The sequence below is a fragment of the Lathamus discolor genome, chromosome 6 (assembly GCF_037157495.1).
Source record: "Lathamus discolor isolate bLatDis1 chromosome 6, bLatDis1.hap1, whole genome shotgun sequence".
Taxonomy (NCBI): domain Eukaryota; kingdom Metazoa; phylum Chordata; class Aves; order Psittaciformes; family Psittacidae; genus Lathamus; species Lathamus discolor.
In genome coordinates this window covers 71,115,965-71,133,657 of record NC_088889.1, presented here as the reverse complement: position 1 = coordinate 71,133,657, position 17,693 = coordinate 71,115,965, and the positions used below count along the sequence as shown (strand labels likewise).

Here is a 17,693-nt window from a genome sequence, read left to right as displayed (position 1 = left end):
TGCTCCTTTATGCAAAAAGAGTACACAAGGTCTAAGGAAATCCAGCTTTGAGGTCTCTTGCTAATTGCTCTGAAGTCTAAAAGTCTCAGAAGTGTCACACAGTTCTAAGCTAAGCACAGCTGCTCTGAGCACAGTTCAGTTATCTAGTAATATTAATAATCTAAACATTATTTCATAATCCTTGGCAATGATTCATATAACTGCCCAAAGATCAAATTACAGAGTTTATGATGCTTCTAAATTCATGTATTGAAACTCGTTTGCAATAACCTTCTTCCAAGCTTATGGAGAAATTTAAGGAAAGTCGCTATATCTCCCTCTGCCACAAACTAAAAGGATGACCAAAGCAAGGGTACTCCTACAAACACAATGTTCTCTCAAAAACATACAGAAAATAAGCTTTGTATTTGCAGTAACTATTTAGCTACATCATGATTTCTAGGTTTAGTACTACCATACACATGAAACGCGTAAGTTAAGATATTGCCCCATTCTCCCAAGTACCTTCAATACTGAGAGTCACCCGGCCAAGCACATGCCTTCTTTCCTTATCACATGGCCCACTTATAACCTAGGCTACTATGCAGTAATCTTCTTATCTGCTAGCACAGATAGTCCCTAGAGACTGGGCTCACTACTTTCCTGATTACATATCTGCCCAAAGCTGTCTGAATAATAAAGTAAAAGATAGTCAACCTAGCACAGGAATCTCTTGTTTCTTAAACATCCCATGCTTGGCTAACTAACAAACATTAGAAAACACATGACAATTTTGTTATGTCCAGTAAGCTGCCTTTGCTTCCTTTTTTCTTTGCAGAATAGCCATCACTAGAATCTTGCCTGATGAAAGAGATCTTAGGTTAAAAAGTAAAGAACTATAAGACTCAGTAATGGAGCCTATGGGTGAGGTTGCCTGTACTACAAATGCTGTGCATTCGTAACTCCAAAACTCATTTTATTTGATCATCCCAAGGCTCCTGGAACTTCACACTCATTCTTTGCAGCTTCCAGCACCTTCTTGCTGCCTCATCTTGTTTGCATAGCCACACTTGTGCTCTCTCTATTTTTTTTTTTTTTTGGTGCTGGTTTTTTTTTGGTGGGTTTTTTTTTTTTTTTGTTTTTTGTTTTTTGGTTTTATTAAAGGAGAAAGGTTTTCTAGTTACTGAATTCCCGTGAGGTATATGGTAGAGTGAAACCAAGCCTGAGAGCCCTAGGCAAAACCTAAGAGGCATACCTCAACCCCAAGGGTCACATCTCTACCTGTTGGTTGTAATTATGAACCTGAACTATGATATAAAGGAAAAAGCACTTATTTACTGCCCCCCAACCAAAGGACCTGCAGATAGCCTCTGACACATTTAATTAGTATCTGTAAACACTTTGATGATATTAAGCAATTTAATCTGCCAAGTATTACTCCTGCATAACCAGCAGCTCAAAAGCATGTTGCCAACGTACAGCAATAAGATTGTCCTTTTAAACCTGTTCATAATAATTATGGCTGTTAACAACAGATATTGTTCAGCTGAATGAACATGGCGAGACTTCAGCAAACAGCCCTCATCAATCTGACATTCTTACTAACATCCCTTGCTGAATGTCAAGTGAAATTTCTAGAGGGAAAGAAAAATTAATTTCTTCCCAGAAAAGAACAAAGTTTATGCAGATCAGAAAAGAAAGCAAGGCAGAAGTGGAAACAAATAGTTGTTTTCAGGAAAAAAAAACCCAAACAAACCCCTCTAAAATTAGTGCCAACCACACACGCTATTAATAAGGGCTCAGTTCTGAGCAGGAGAAAGGATCAATTACAGTGCTACAAACTGCATCTTTCAGACACTGATATTATTCTCTCTACAGCTAAAGAAAAAAGACAAGAAGATATTGTGAGTCTTTTTTTTTCTAATTCTCAACTCTGTTCTGGTCCTTTAGAGTTATATAGAAGTAGCTTGCCATGTGATAATCTATTTCTTCATTTTTATATACCCTAATCAAAAAGAAAGATAAACAAGTTAACTTGTGGCGCAGAAGTAAACTGTGGCACATATCATTACAATTTTACTTTATATGTACACTTGAAATACGCAGAAGTATTTTTCTGAAAGGGTATTTATGATATCCAGTTAATTCATATACTCAGTGTTACACTGGACTTCTAGCTCACAGAATATCTTATATATCCAAAATGCTTACCCGTATGAAAACATACTGAATGGGAACATTAGCTTAATAGCAAGGAGCTCATGAAGTGTTACCCTGACACAAACACACCAGAATTGCCACTATCGCACCAGTGCTTTCTGTCTGGAGAGTGTTTCTGTTTTTTGTCACGAGGTTGTTGAAAGAAATGTTTTTAAATGGTTGTAAAGTGCCTTAAAGAGATAATTCCCTAGCATGCCTTCCTATGAGCACACATCTTCCCCCTTTCCCATGCGTGTATTATAATTAGGATAATTTTCATCACATTAATGCATCTTATTACCAGTAACAGATGTATTACAGTTCTCTATGCATATGGGTTTGATTTGTGCCATGACCTTTCATATATGTATAAAGTCCTGGCATCATCTGCCATTTAAGCAGCTGCCACAGTAATGTGTTTTTAGAAAAGAAAAGACTGCTGGTTCTCAAAGAAATGTTGAGAGAAATACAGGAAAAAAAAATAGTTCTGTTTCTATAAAGCTTTTCAAGATAGTCCTGAAAGACTTCAAGGACTATTCTATCTAAGCTTACAGACCTTCATGGAGACTTCCAATTTACAGGTACAGATCAGTTTTATTTATTAAATAGTGGATAAGAAAGAGAACACACTAGGTTCAGGTTAAGTCTAATATTAATGATGCTTACACTAAAATAGGTAGAATAAGGGGTTGGTTGGTTTGGGTTTTCTTTTCATACTGCTAGATTCATAAGTATTAATGACGTAAGAAATCACTCAGTCCTGTAAATCAAACCACTGAATTTTCTTCTGCAACAGTAGTTCTACATGACAAGCAAGAACAATAAGGTATCATATCTCAAGAGTCAGGTTGATTAACATGAAAATGAAGATCAGAGATATTCAGAATCAGTCACACACTCTGTTACACTGCTAGTGAGGTACACTATGGATATGTTGTCACTTACAAAATAATTAAAGACTGGACGTGACCAGATTCCCTGTAGAGACAGGTTTCATTTTTATAGTCATAACATCTATTTGGGCCAGTTTTAAATTGAGATGGTTAAAGAAAACTTCTATATTTTACAGCTGTGGAATCTGCTTACGCCTTTGTTGAAGTGCTTTCATTTAGCATAGAGGCGGAGATTTCAGATCTTCCAAGTTTAAGAGTTCGTAATTTAAGAACCACCTTAAAACATGACCCAAGTAAAAGTAATCACTGAATGGCTTGGGTTGGAAGGGACCTTAAGGCTCATCCAGTTCCAAGCCCTTGCCAAGGGCACGGACACCTTCCATTAGACCAGGTTGCTCCAAGCCCTGTCTAACCTGGCCTTGAACACTGCCAGGGATGGGGCAGCCACAGCTTCTCTGGGCAACCTGTGCCAGTGCCTCACCACCCTCACAGGGAAGAACTTCTGCCTAAGAGCTCATCTCAGTCTCCCCTCTGTCAGGTTAAAGCCACTCCCTCTTGTCCTCTCCTTATGGGGCCTTGGCCAAAGCCCTTCTCCAGCTTTCTTGTCAGCCTCTTTAGGTATTGGAAGACTATTATAAGGTCTCCCCTGAGAGATTACTTGCCTATAAGCATGCTAAGCCCCATCAATACACACACAGCGAAATATTTCGTTGTTAGAACCACCTCCTTATGCTTGCTGGGAGGAATTGGGCTCTCAGGGGCAGGCAGGGCTTCTTACACACCACATCCCCTTCCAAGTTGCCATTAGACTGGAGGAATCATGCTGAAACAGTACCCTGATGGTGTTCCCAGGGCTTGTGCTGCACCACAAGCAACTGAATTTAGAAATCAGGCTTCTGTAACAGCTATGCATGAAGCATTTCCAGGTTACCAAGAAAACAAACTGATTTTTAAACAGTCTACTTTCACTCACGATAAAACTCAGTAAGAAGTCCAGAAAAAAACAACACAGCAAAAAGAAAAAGCTTGAAAGATTTAAAGTCACTGAAATGGTCTTGTCATGCTTGGTCTCAGATACAATCCTTGGAAAACACTTGACAGAAGCAACACTATCGAGATCTGCTCCTGCAGGAAGGGAGGGAAAGAACCTTGGTGAGAAAACTTGTAACTCATTTTTTTAAACAAAGCTGGGGGAAGGGAAAACACTGGTTCCAATTCTTCAGTCGAAACTGAATCTTCTTTCCACAGACTGCAGGAAATGCAAAAAAAAAAAAAAAAAAAAAAAAGAAGAAAAGGTCATCTAAAAAATTCTTACAGTTTTTCACCTCAGAAGTACAAGAAGTTATCATGTTATGAACAGAAAATCTGCTTCTGTTGAAGCAGAAGTGTGACAGCAGCACTTGCTGAAGAAATAAGTGTGTGTATATATATACACATGCACATTATTTCTAGCTGTGGACATGAGAACAGGAATGCATTTCTAAATAAATAATAAACTCCCTGACCGAAGTCTAGAAATGTCAGTGCTGTGCAGTGTGAAGAGAATAAAGAAGAAAGAGACAAGAGTGGGATCTGTACTCATGAAGATCAGAGATCAAAGCATGACATCAACTCAAGCAATTTTATAGAGCAAAGTAGTCCAAAGTATTTTGGTACAGACACAACTTTGTTCTGACAGCAACAGAACATCATAACAACACTAATGTGTTATTAACTCTGATACTTAAACTGTAGTTAGATTTATGCAGAAGATGGTTGGAACTATCTTGAAGGATTCAGCACTCCTTTGTCTAATTCTGATTTGGAATCAAAAAAACATATTTTAAAGATTTCTAGAGGGAGACTATACATACAGACTACTGAATGTGTATACTTTGTTTCAATTTTGCCTCTATCATGTTGAAAAATTTGCATCCCACAAAGTTTCCTCACCTAGTATCAAGGCTAAGTTCTTAATGCATTAATTTCCAAAACCAGAAGCCAAAGCCACCATCTTTGTGGACCTCCCTTCCCCATTTCACACATGCACAAACCACCTCTCTGAGTATCACAACAGTGTAAATAGTTTTACCTAATGTAGATGAAGCCTTAAATATAGAAATTATGCTAACAACAAGTTTAGGTTACATTTTAAATGCATCCTCTCCACCACAGTGAAAGTGATAGCATGGTAGCTTTAAAGTTACAGTGTTCTTCTATGCTTCCCCTCTAGATAAAATCCTAAATATAAATATATTTGCTTTTTAATAATAATTTTCAATTTTTGGATCCTCCCATCAAGTGCAACAGAAATTTGCATCCTAAACATTAAATGCTATGGTATAGTTTGACAAGTCCTAAAGGAAAATGCTTATATTAATGTTTCATTCTATTCCATAAATTTAAGAGTAATCACCATGTAGTTCTATTAACTTTTTGATAAAAGCTTACAATCTTCATATTCATTAAATGCCATATGGATCTTCTTCAGGGTGCAAAGGCTGCTCTAAATCTGGGACTGTAGATTCATGCCTCATAGCCTTCCCTTCTTTAAAACTCTCTCTAAGGGAGTTGTTCTAACCAAACCCTGCAGAAGATCCTTTACTGGGATCAGCTGGCTAGAATGCTGTAGTGTCTCTAAGCCCCAGTGCTGCTGCCAAGTCTGACTATTCTAAACTTTATGACCTGTCAGTGTCCTCAGAGAGCCATTGTCAGTCCTCCAGTTTCCCTGCAGATCAATTAAAGCAGCACACCACCTGCATGGCTTTTGTAATATTCATCTCTAATCTTCAAACTGATCCCATAGTCCTACTTTTGTTGTTTCTATCCTTGAGGGAAACACAATCAACCTTGGACTTCCAGAGCATGGTTTGTAACATGATGTATTAGCATAAGCTGCAGTAGAGACCATGACTGGAGCTTCAAATCTGCTGTGAACCAGAGACTATGCAAAACAATGGGAAACAAGGTATAACCTCCCATGCAGCAAGTCAGAATGTCATGGTTGATTTCGTGACTCAGCTCTTGCTTAACGCTTCTCAAATTATTCTTGAGCTAGCTGGTATAGAAGAGAATGAGTCAGAATTTGTTTTCGTATTTCATCACCATCCTTACCTGCAGGCAAGCAAAGAAAAAGAATAATTAATAATTTAGAAACAAAACTAAAACTAGCCTTGCTAATAGTGTAGTTTCTCCTTAGACCCTGAAGTGACAAGAAGGCTGCCCACTATCTTGACATGATGACCCACCTTTATTGCCCTCTCATCCAGTATGTATAGCAGTTGCATCAGTTCTAGACATCAGTGCAGGTAGTTCAGATGTAGGCATCTCCAATGTGATCTGTCATCCCTGTCCTGCACTACTGCAGTATAATTTTAAACCTGTTTGGCCACTGAAGGCAATGCAGAAGGCAGCAGCAAGGCAACACCAGTGTTCTGATCCTCACTTCTGCCTGTGGAGGAGCAGCTTAGTAGAATTATTTTGGCTTTAAAGGTCACAGCTAGCAAAAGATCATACATTTAAACCACAGCCTTGATCCTTACTGTGTTGCATTGATTGGGCATCCAATTTTGTTCCAGTTCTGCTAAGTTAAATAGCATAATTTCAAAAGGGAAGTACTGCTTTGTCTCACAGAATGACTGAATTTTAACAGCCATTCAAAAAGAAGTGATTAGTACTTGCCAAGTGCCTGCAAGTAGAGATTGAAAGCTCAAGCAAGTAAAAGCCTCATTTTATGAAGCTCAGAACATTGTATGTATAATGAAATGCCATTAAAGATATTTGTTACAGTAATACAGAGAAAGCAAGTTAATCCAAAATAACACAAGTGTCAGGAGAACATAAGGTGATGGGAGGGAAGCTCCTCATTTCTGTCCTGAGGGGTAGTAGCCATGCACTGAGTGAGCAATTTACCAGCTTAATGCGATAGCTCAATAAGAGGTTTAGGAGTCTATACAGTGTATAAATCCCTACATTCTTTACCCTACAGGAAAACTCACAGAAAAAGCAAAAGTAAGCAAGACAGATCACAGAGTAGCTGCATATGGTTATAGTAGATCAAATATAAGACTGTTCTGCTAACCACAGCTACCTGAACTTTGAAATGTCAACAGGCACAGAAAAAGAGCTTGCTCCCTCCAAAAGGGGCCAGAGCAGTTCCCAAGAGTCAAATGCAGGGAATATTGCCTTTTCTATTGGGGGTTAATACAGTTAATGCGTAGGGCAACAAGAGCACCGTTGTTGGGAGATAAAGTCTGCATAAACAATGAATTCAACCAAGACTTCCAGTCTGTGGCAAAAAAAAAGGGGCAAAATCCCATTAGCTTCATTTTGTATCACACAAACATCCGCTCCTTCTAAATACTGACCTCAGGTAAAAAAAATATAAAATTGAGACTCTGAAGAACTGCAGGAGGGGAAACAAAGCACTGGACCTCGAGTAGCAGACCTTAAGATGTGTTGTTAAAAACAATCCACCATAAATTTACACTAGCAGTAGTGACCAAACCCCTTTTTGTGTAGCTATGCTAGCCCCTTGCCTTTTCCAACTCCATTAGGTGCTCCAGAGATGTTACTTCCTAAGAAGATATTTTCCATAAAAAGCAAAAGCTTTTTTTATTTGTTTTAGAAAAGAAAATTAAAGCATTTCCTTTCCTTTCTAATGTGAAAAACACAGTCAGTGTTTTACGCTAACAGAGGGCAATTTCCAGTCCCATTACTGACAATGGTATAAAGCCTGTATAACCTTATATTCTTGATGTTTTCTAGTGCTTGTTTTAACCTACTAAAATCAAATGCTGCATCTGAGCCTTTTGTAGAAGACATTCTTTTATTGCTCCAGTGACCTTTTCTCCACTCCTTCTTGTAGTGCTTACTGCTAGGTTTAAATAATAAAACAGGCCTAAGCCTGAAGTGATGGAAGAAATACACCTACATTTGAAAAGTACTGTTTGGACAATAATTTGTAGAACAACTGGAGACCAAATGCTTATTCTCATTAACTGACATGCTTACTGGAACTACCTACTCATTTCCATTGCCAGAGGGCCCGGACAAGTTCATGAAAGCAGTCTTCTAGTACACCAATTGCAGTTAAACAACATGGAAAGAAAGAAAGAATCAACTAGAAGCAACATTCAGAGGTAAAACAATTTAAGCACTAAAAGCTCAGGCATGGTTTCCAATAAAGGAGAGCTCTCTCATTATACTATAGACATATAACCTGGACAAAATAAGCCTAGGAAATACATAGTTATGTTTAGAAATAAGTGATATTTTCTCAAATATTCATAGATTTAGAAAAAAAAATTACTTCCCAAAATGCCTTTTCCCATCCCTCAGTGTAACACAAAACTCACTTCCCCAGCAAAGTAAAAAAGGGTATCAGAGTAGAAGCTTGATCCATTTCCTCTGCATACTCAAGACCACCACTATATAACATTGCTCCTGAGGTTTCCCTCCCTATAGCTGAAAACATAAACATACAAACACACCCTATTTTCTTCTGACACCACCAGAAAGACTTTAAACTGGTTCACCCCTAGCCAGAGATGCAAACATGTAGTTTTATATTACAGACAGGAAAGAGATGATGAAGTGAGTTAGGTTTCTCTACTGCTAGACTTCAAAAGATTCCATTAAGTTCCAGATGGAATAGACGTTGAGATGCTCATGATTCACACAAAGCAAATGGGAAATTAGTTTACATAAATAGAAGTATTTTGGGCAGACCTTTTACTAAGTTTCCCTGCCTTTCTACATTCTGTAAACACATCTAGCAGAACATACACACCCCGTATGTTAAATGAGGTGTTTCATAGAGACACTTAAAGTCAATACTCTTGGAAAGTTTCACACACATCTTCACAAGAAAAAACTCATGGGACCAAGGATATTCCACTCCCTTTATAAACTTCTAATCTAACAGTTCCCATATAGGAAAACTACATAATTAACACTACCTGCCTGGTGGCAAATATTCCCCTTGAGAAGAAAAAAGTTCAGATACAGGTAGAAATGCAGAGATTCACCTGTCTAAAAATAGGACCAACCTAAATCCACCACTAAATCCACCACTTTTGATGATTCATGTATTAGAAAGTGGTAATCCAAGCTTGCATCTGCATAGTGCAGAATGGAGCTGATCTATCTGGAGACAAGTGTGGAACTTCTCTATTCATCTAGATGAAAAGAAAGATCTTGCATCTCCACCTACCTCAGACAAATAATATAAGAAGAAGAATTAAAGCAGATTAAGAGACTCTTTTAGGCATCCTAAAATCCTTAAACACACCATCCCCAAGCCAAGTACTTCTATTACAAGAAGTCTCCTAGTTATCTCTCTCAATCGTCACTGTTTTCAGTATTGCATAAAGCTGCTTAAACGATAAAGCCGATTGTCAAGGGAATCCCAGTTTGAAAGGATCTTTTGCCGTTTGAAAGGGTGGTGACTTGTGTAAAAGAAGGCCATCAAGTCACTGCAGCAAGGCCTGAATATCAATGACAAAAGAGGAAAAGGAGAGCTAACAAGTCAGGCTATACCGTCTCTCTGTTACTATTTGGCTAAATTGCATGGCAGTTGCAAGGCAGGACAGTGCCAAGGACTGGGGCAATCCTTGCTCCCCTGAGGCCACTCTGTTCTCCAGTAAATAGTTCAGGTACTATTCAGATACATGTGGATCAGGCATGATATGAAATATGAAGAACAGAAAGAAATTTCATGGTATATCCTGCCTGACAGTCAGGTTACATTAATTCAGCCGTACATTAACTCAGCCAAATTCCTTTGTACGTTCTAGAACTGATAATGTAAAGCCATTCACAATTTTTTTTTTTTTTTCACTAAAAGCCTTCCAAGCTTACAGTTTTGACTCACATTCTTCACTGGAAAACATGTGGGTGATAACATAAAAATTGCCACAGTCAAATGTTCTAAAGTCTAGCTCACAAGCTCCAGAAATCGTAATACTTGGGTTATTTTTTTTTCCAGAAATTAATTAAATTCTCTACCCATTCAGTTAAATTACTTCATATTTCCTTTATGATCTAAATTTTCAATGCATCAGTCATTTTACTTGAAAGTTATCTTGGGATACTTGGGCTCTACCTCTTCTGTCTGCCACAATTTGCTTCTGACTTCCTGAATGCAGCTGATCCAAATATTAACTGTTGTGAATTCATCACTCTCATAATTCTTCCAACAACCCCATCTAAACTCAAGTTTAGCAAATACCCATATAAACTTCTAGCCATAAAAAATCATCTTGTTTTCCTGGGCCTGCACCTTACTCCAGTTCACACATTCCTTTTGCCAGAATGTGATTAAAACTGATACGCAGATAGGCTCCACAACTCTTTAAAGTTGTAAAAAAGTTGTAAAGTAGGTATGCTCTTATTCAGCGCTGAGACGCATGGGTGATAGCTTCTCCAAAGGCATGCATGCCTCAGTGTTGTTTCCCTCTACATTTATTCTCTAAAGTTATATATATTCATAAGGTTGCACAATATGCCTATACATATTCATGTCCTATCCCCATTTCGTATTATAATGAGCTAGAAGGTCCTTTGTGCCTGCCCCCCCCCCCCCCCCCCCCCCCCCCCCCGGTCATGAGGGAGGGTCTCAAGATGAAGTAAATGAGTCTTCCTCTTGTGAGTAGGGGTCTTCAAGATGAAGTAAATGAGTCTTCCTCGAGCCTGAACTTTTCACCTCTAGCCATCACGCATGCTCTTTAGGAGTCTGGTCAAAGTCCAGACCACAAAGCTGGTCTTCACTGGAACTAAGTAGCTGTTCCTCCCCCTTATCAGTCTGTTTCTTCCCCTTATCAGACTGTTTCTCCCCCTTATCAATAGCCTATTGTCCTGGTACTACATGGCAAGCTTGACAGGTATTTGCAAACAATGCTTTCCCTTAAACAGGCAAAATTCCTTTATCCCCTCTTGCACAACCGCCTTGTACAACCCCCTTGTACAACCCCCCTGTACATTGGTCAGCCTTCTGCATCAGAACTATGTCTTTCATCTGATTTGTTTTCAGAACTAGATTGCACTTCCACTTGAAAGGAATGATTGCATAATTGAATAGATAAAGAACATGACTTTAATAGACAACTTCATTGCAATGCAATAATTGAAGAGTTTGGGGTGAGTCAGGATTCCCAGGAAAATATGTTCTTGCTTGATATTTATTCTTAATATATATTTCTTTGCTTGAGGAATTGTAGCTTAATTTCCTATCAAAGTGCAAGCTTTATGCTTTCAAAGCTTCTTCAAGAGAGATCCAAATCCCTTATGGAGTTTTAATAATGCCACCCCTGTTATGAGCCTTACTCTGTCTATTCCTGTTCAAAATAAAAATGCAGACTTCGGACCCAAGTGTCATTTCTGAAGCATAGGCTTGAGATGCTTAAAGGAACATTCTACAACCTGTTTTTTCCTCACCCAAACTGCTAAAATACACTAAGAAAATATTCTTTCAGGAGCAGTCTGTACAATGTAATCCCTGCCTGTGCCCTACAAGAACATGAAACCACTTTTGCCTTTGAAGTAATCTCCACACTATATTTCCTTCCTACTTTGTGTCCACCCATTCCCCTCTTTTCTCTCCAGTTTCTACTATTGAATCTTCTGCTTTTCAGAAGGCAGAAACTCTTGCAGGTTTTAAGTAGGTAAGTCATTCGGCTTCGAAGTGCCTAATTTTCTTCCTGAAATAACTGAGGGTATAGTGAAGATTTATAGGTTTACATAAAACACACAGTTATAGTGAGTAGCTGCAGAGAGAAGCCTATAAATAAGTTGGAACAAACACAGCGTCAATGTGAGAGCCTTTGTAGAAAGCCCTATCTCAGAACATTCACCTCCTTGCCCCTTCAACTAGAATCAACATGATGCTTTCAACAGTGCTTAACTGATGAACAATAATGGAGGGAGGGAAGAATCACACAGGCAAAGGTGTGCGATCCCTAGCTTTACCTAATACTAAAATGATGTCTTCTTGGTTTAATAAGTGGGTGATCCACCACATTTGTAATGGAGAATTGTTGCTTTTCTTTCTCATTTGCCAATTTTGTTCTGTAACAGCAGAAAAGACAGCAGGAAAGATTACATACCAGTAGACAAATTTGAACAAGAAAGCCAAGATTATGTGGAAAATATGCCCACTGCTTGATACCCTCATGTTGCACTGGTAGGATTTTCTCCTGTAAATAAACAATAGGAAGGGAAGTATATAACCCTGTTCTGATTCTTGTAAACAGGATAAACAACAGGACTAGGACTCACAGTGCCTAATTACTAGTACATGCTGGACTTCATGAGCACTTGACATAAATTTAACCTACCAGAACAACATCAAAAGTTTAGAATAATGGGCCTCATGGAAAATCTTCTTGGCATGGCTTGCGAGCTCAAAGCTAGATCAAAAATACAGCAACAAAACCCCCTTATATTTGCAGTTATGAACCTCATTTAAGCATGCTATTGTTTTACACTGATGTCTCTGCTAGTCATTGCAATGCACAAACAGAAGAACTACCACTGATAGCCAACTGAGTAAAAAAAGCTTTGGCAAGTTACTGCTGTCCATAGGAAAATTTTCTTCAGTGTGCAGCAGGAAGAGACCTAGATTTCTTGCTACAGTTCTGCCTCTTCAGTATATGTTCTAGGAAAGAAAGTCTACAGCTCCTGAAGGAATCTCTACCCACCACTTTCCTCCAGGATCAATAAGAGTCTGCCTTATGTACCACTCTAAGTTTGGGAAGAGCTCTTTACACAGCAGCATCTTGCAGATTTTGAGAATACAGAAACAGTATGTTTCCTTCTCAGCAATGTGAAACATATGTACAAAATTCAGCTTACCACTTGGGCATCTGAACCTTAACTTTGAAAATGCCACCATCAATCTTACCAACCTGAAAGGTAACACACTCCAGAAGTAAATACCTATGTATGTATCCATGCTCTCAACACTCCCCTTTTGGGAGCACAGTGCCTAAGTCAACATTTTCTCAGGCTTTTTTGTTCTACAACTCACAAAAAAAGCCATGATATTTTGCATTAATTTCATAAAAACATAAGGAACTCCTACTAATAAAGGATGCCTTCTTAGCTGCTAGAATCTGTGGGAGGTCAAATAACAGGTAGGCTATCTTCCCTAGACAACCTGAGAAATTTTTGAAAAGCTAAGAAATAAAGCAATCTCTCAAACAAACTTCATTTCCACACTTCCAACTAGGAGTCCAGAAAGCAAAAAAGTTAGTTATTTTTAAGCTGCTGCTTAGGAGGTTTGAGTTTATCTAACATGTTTGTTTGTCAGGCAAGGAACTGGAATTTTGGTTTCAGAGTCTCCATCATTCCTAAATCTTATCCTTTGATATTGAATGAAAAGGGAAGGAGAGCAATGCAGGGAGAAAACAAACAAACAAACAAAAAAGTAATTTATTGAAGTCAACTAATTTGACAAATGAAAGGATATATTTGTAAGCTCTTTTCGGTCCTTAAGTGGCTAAAAGTAGTAAATTTTGCTAACTATTTATTCTCTTAAAGTAAGAGATTTAAGAACATTACCCACAGGAATTTGCAGTGACCATACCATTTTTCATTATAGTAGTACACATTCATAAGCACTGCATGTTTAGTGATAAACTGCTCTTTCCTGCCTCCTTATTTCAAAGTCAAGCCCAGTGTCATATTAATACAAGACAATATTGCAGGCCAACACAATGAGTCAGCAACCAAAAGGGAGTTCTGCTATCCCACAGAGCTTGTTCTTTTGGTTTAAGTCCTCTATTTGATAGTACTTCTCCCATCTCTAGTCCCCCCCACCTTGCTTGCATGCTGCTGCAGAGCTCCAAGTCTGATTTACCAGTTGTGAGCCGAGCTTGTTTCAGAAGGAAGGAGGAATTCATGTGTAAAGTACCCTGGGTCTCAGAAACTCAGAAACATGTGCTGAAGAAGCTTAATGCCTGTCTGGCTGACTTCAGCAGTGAAAAAAAAAAAAGAAGGTGCTCAATTAACTGGAACTGAGAAAGAAATTTGGTGTTTATTTATCTTCCCCTTATTCTTAAAGCAACATTTACATAATTCAGCTCACAAGAATCATATTGTACCCCATATTCCTGCTCAGAGACCTTACCTACGATAACACCCACTGCAAGACTCATGCAGGCCTTCCTGTTTCAGCAAGATGCACAGTGGATAGAGCTTACACAAGCACCCAAACAGTAAAGAGAAGAAAGTATTTTCTAATTTAGGTGATACTGAAGATGTGGGGTCTCAAAGTGTGAAATGCAATTAAAATGGAAGGGACACAAAAAAAGAAACACCTGACATTCTTTCCACAGTTATTTTAACTGAACATTAAGGAAAAACACATACGGGGTGACTTACGCTAAAGCCTGTTCCCGCCTAAAACCTGCTAGCACTGGGTATTACCCATTTATATTCTTGCCATTTTGGAATTAGAAACCAAAGCCTATCCTGTGATATCACATGTTATACACAATATCGTTTAGATCGTAAGATGTACAAACAAACCCCCCAAAATAGATACTCTGACAGTATAATTTAGGAAGCCATAATTTAAATCCAGGAAAAGTTCTACTCAAAATCTACTAAACCAACAAAAATGCTTAGGTAGGGTTTGTGGGATGAAGAGGAGAAGCATAAAGTTCCCTCTTCAATGAATCTGTTCAAATGTAAAATAACCATTTGTTTTGGTCTATAGTATATAATGAGGTAAATACTAGTTGCAAAAAAACATCCCTACCAGTCTCACTTATGTGGGGTTGATGACCAACAGAGATATATGATTAATAACATCTGGACACTATAAGCAGAGAACACTGACATCTTTCTTTGCCAGCACAGAGGTGATTACCCTCCCACTCAATTTAGGGCAACACTCCTAATTTATATCCTACACATCAGAATATGCTGAAATACTACTGGTGGAGCAAATGTGCCATCTTTGTCCCCAGAACATGAAAGCTATTTCATCTTCAGGCAGAACATTTCCCCCCTGCTTTCATCCAGTCAGTGTCTCAGCTTTGAAGGTCTCATTACATAGCTCAATTCTAAAAACAGGGTAAGGCTATAAAGATCATGAGTTGTCATTTCTACACACACACTTTCAGCCCTCATTACATACAGACTGTTCTCCATAGTTAAAAGAGAGGATAGCTCATTGCCTGGTCTAGATTAATAGATTCAGGTGCTACATGTGATGGAGATTGAGGAAAGTACAATGAGGGAAAACTAGCAAACTGCATCCCACCCAGACAGATATTTGTTTGTCATAATCATATAAAGGCACATGCAACACAGAGCATCACTCTCAGAAAATGAGGGGAAACACACCTCTAACCAGTTTCTCCTTTCTTCCTTAATCCCTCTTTAAAGCTATTATGCAAAACCAGTGGGTAATAGAGGGACTGACTGACAGGATGCAATAACATGAAGTGATTTGATTACTCAGAAGCAGAGCCTTTTCATTAAGTTTCAGCTTTACAACAAAGGATCTATTACAAGAAGGGTCATTACACTTCTTTGTACTAAATGGATCAAAGGTCCAGCCCATCTGATGTGTACTTACACTGATAAATCTGACACAAGACCGCTTTTCTTTGCATGCATTACATATGCATGCAAGTCCCTCAACATCTGATTATTCAGTACAACTGTATTTTGATCCATGCCTTTTAACACGAAATAACCAGCCATGCAGCCTTTCAAATAGATACCATGTCCTTCCATATTAATCATTCATGTTCATATAATTGAGGAGTACCTAGCAATTCCATTTGGAGAATGAAGCTTCTTTGAAATTTACTTACAGATGGTTTTCTTACCTCCTTGGGAATGTTAAATACTATCAGTGCAGCAATAAAAAAAAGCTCAACTGTAAGAGCTCCAATTCTATTGCGTTGCAATGGTATTTTATTCCTATTATTTAATGGAAAGAGGGAAAAGGCTACTCCAGTCTCACTGGTCCTGCAGAAACTGCATTGGGGGAGGATGCATTACAAGAGCCAGGTTAAAAACTGAGTAGCATCACAGCCTTATGATTAGTAAATCTCCAGAAATACTCTGCCATGAACCATGCTGGAGGAGACATTTACTTTTGCCACCAGAGCACTTGGTAGCACCTCTACCTCAAAAAATTAAGGGCCCACAAGAACTCATTTATGATGGCGGTCTGTTTCAAAGGAGTTATGACTTTTGGGCCCTACAGATTTAATAAATTCCTTAGCAGAAATCAAAGAAAGCAGCAGCATTCAAAAGGTTAATGAAAAGCAAACAGAGGAACTTCACATAAATGACTCACAAATCCTTACATTCCCATTCTGCTACCTTCTCCTTCAGCTAACAGCAGCAGAAGCAGCTTTTTACTTACATATTCATCATTCCAGAGCTGGCTGAAATGCATAGGGAAAAAAAAAAAAAACAAAACAAAAAAACAGCTAGAAAAGATTTATGAAAATATGGAGACTTCTGTTGGAGATAGCCTATGAGCTGCATTTCTTGCCCATTCTAGATGTTTTCCAAATATTTTAGCTGGTTTAATAAACAGAATTTTCTCCCTAGAAATTGTAACACCTTTGAAATGAAAGGAGCTTTACAGTGTTATTTAACTAACATTTTCCAGCACTAGAGATCATTATCTTGCAAGCATTTTCCCTGTGCAAATGGCAGGGATAGAAGAAAAAAAAAATTAAAAAAAAAAAAAAAAACTAAGGGAAAAAATACAGAAAAGGAAGAAAAGGGTAAAAAGCACAGACTTTACAAACACCATGCTCCATATGCACCCAGTACTTATGGTTTAGCTTTTAACCTCAGTTCAAACAAGGAAACAAGGGGTGGGCAACCCCCTGGGTTTACCTTTTGTTCGGTCCCTCTGTAAACTTCTTCAAAAGAAATTTAAATCCCTCCAGGAGGTTTTGATGCTCTTTGCTTCCCTCTTGCTCGAGTCAGGCAGAGGCAAACCAAATTAGTTTTCAGAGGTTCCATTTACTGCTCTTCCATGCCCAGCAAAAAACGTCCAAAGAGACAATGCCAAAAGTAAAGCCCAGAACTGGCAAGCAATTGGAAAGGGGTCTGCAGAAGGATCAGACTGTGAAATTCAGTAGCTTGAGCACAGAAATATCCCAGTGCACAATATACCTGGCTTCTTGCTCACCATCAAACCTGTAGTGCAAACTGTTGGTAGTAGCTGCTGTGCGTGCTGCAGATGGTACGTCTCACTGCTACCTTCCCAGATGGGTAGAGGCTTCAGAGAGCAGCAAAACCAGGGGGTCTCCTTCCAGCAAGGTGCCTTGCCAGCCACTCATTCACCCAGCCCAATCAATCAAGACAAGAACAGCTCAGTCACCAGAGTTATCTCCTTCCAGGGTGCACAGGATTAGAGCAAGGTTATTAATCTTGCTGTGCTGCATCCCCCCCACCCCTTACATTCAGCAGCCTGCACTGAGATGATTGCCAGCTCTGTCTCTGTGCCTGTTCTACTGCATTTTGCTCAGCCCTCTCTTGCTGCAAGTGAAACAGAGGAGGGAGGAATACTAATAAGGTGCTTAGCTACAGTTTCTTGAAGGCATTCTACATACTGGGTATGTGTGTGTGTGCGTGCGCGCATGCATTTTCCATCTGGATTTC

At 38.8% G+C, this 17,693-nt stretch overlaps 1 long non-coding RNA gene across 1 annotated transcript in view; it reads right to left on the bottom strand.

The window, feature by feature from the left end:
* Nucleotides 1–17,006, bottom strand: part of LOC136017677 (uncharacterized) — a 256,952-nt gene extending 239,946 nt beyond the window's left edge. Inside the window, exon 1 of the long non-coding RNA XR_010614038.1 lies at nucleotides 16,923–17,006. This is a non-coding gene — a long non-coding RNA (uncharacterized LOC136017677). The remainder of the gene's footprint in view (nucleotides 1–16,922) is intronic.
* Nucleotides 17,007–17,693: the final 687 nt, after the last annotated feature.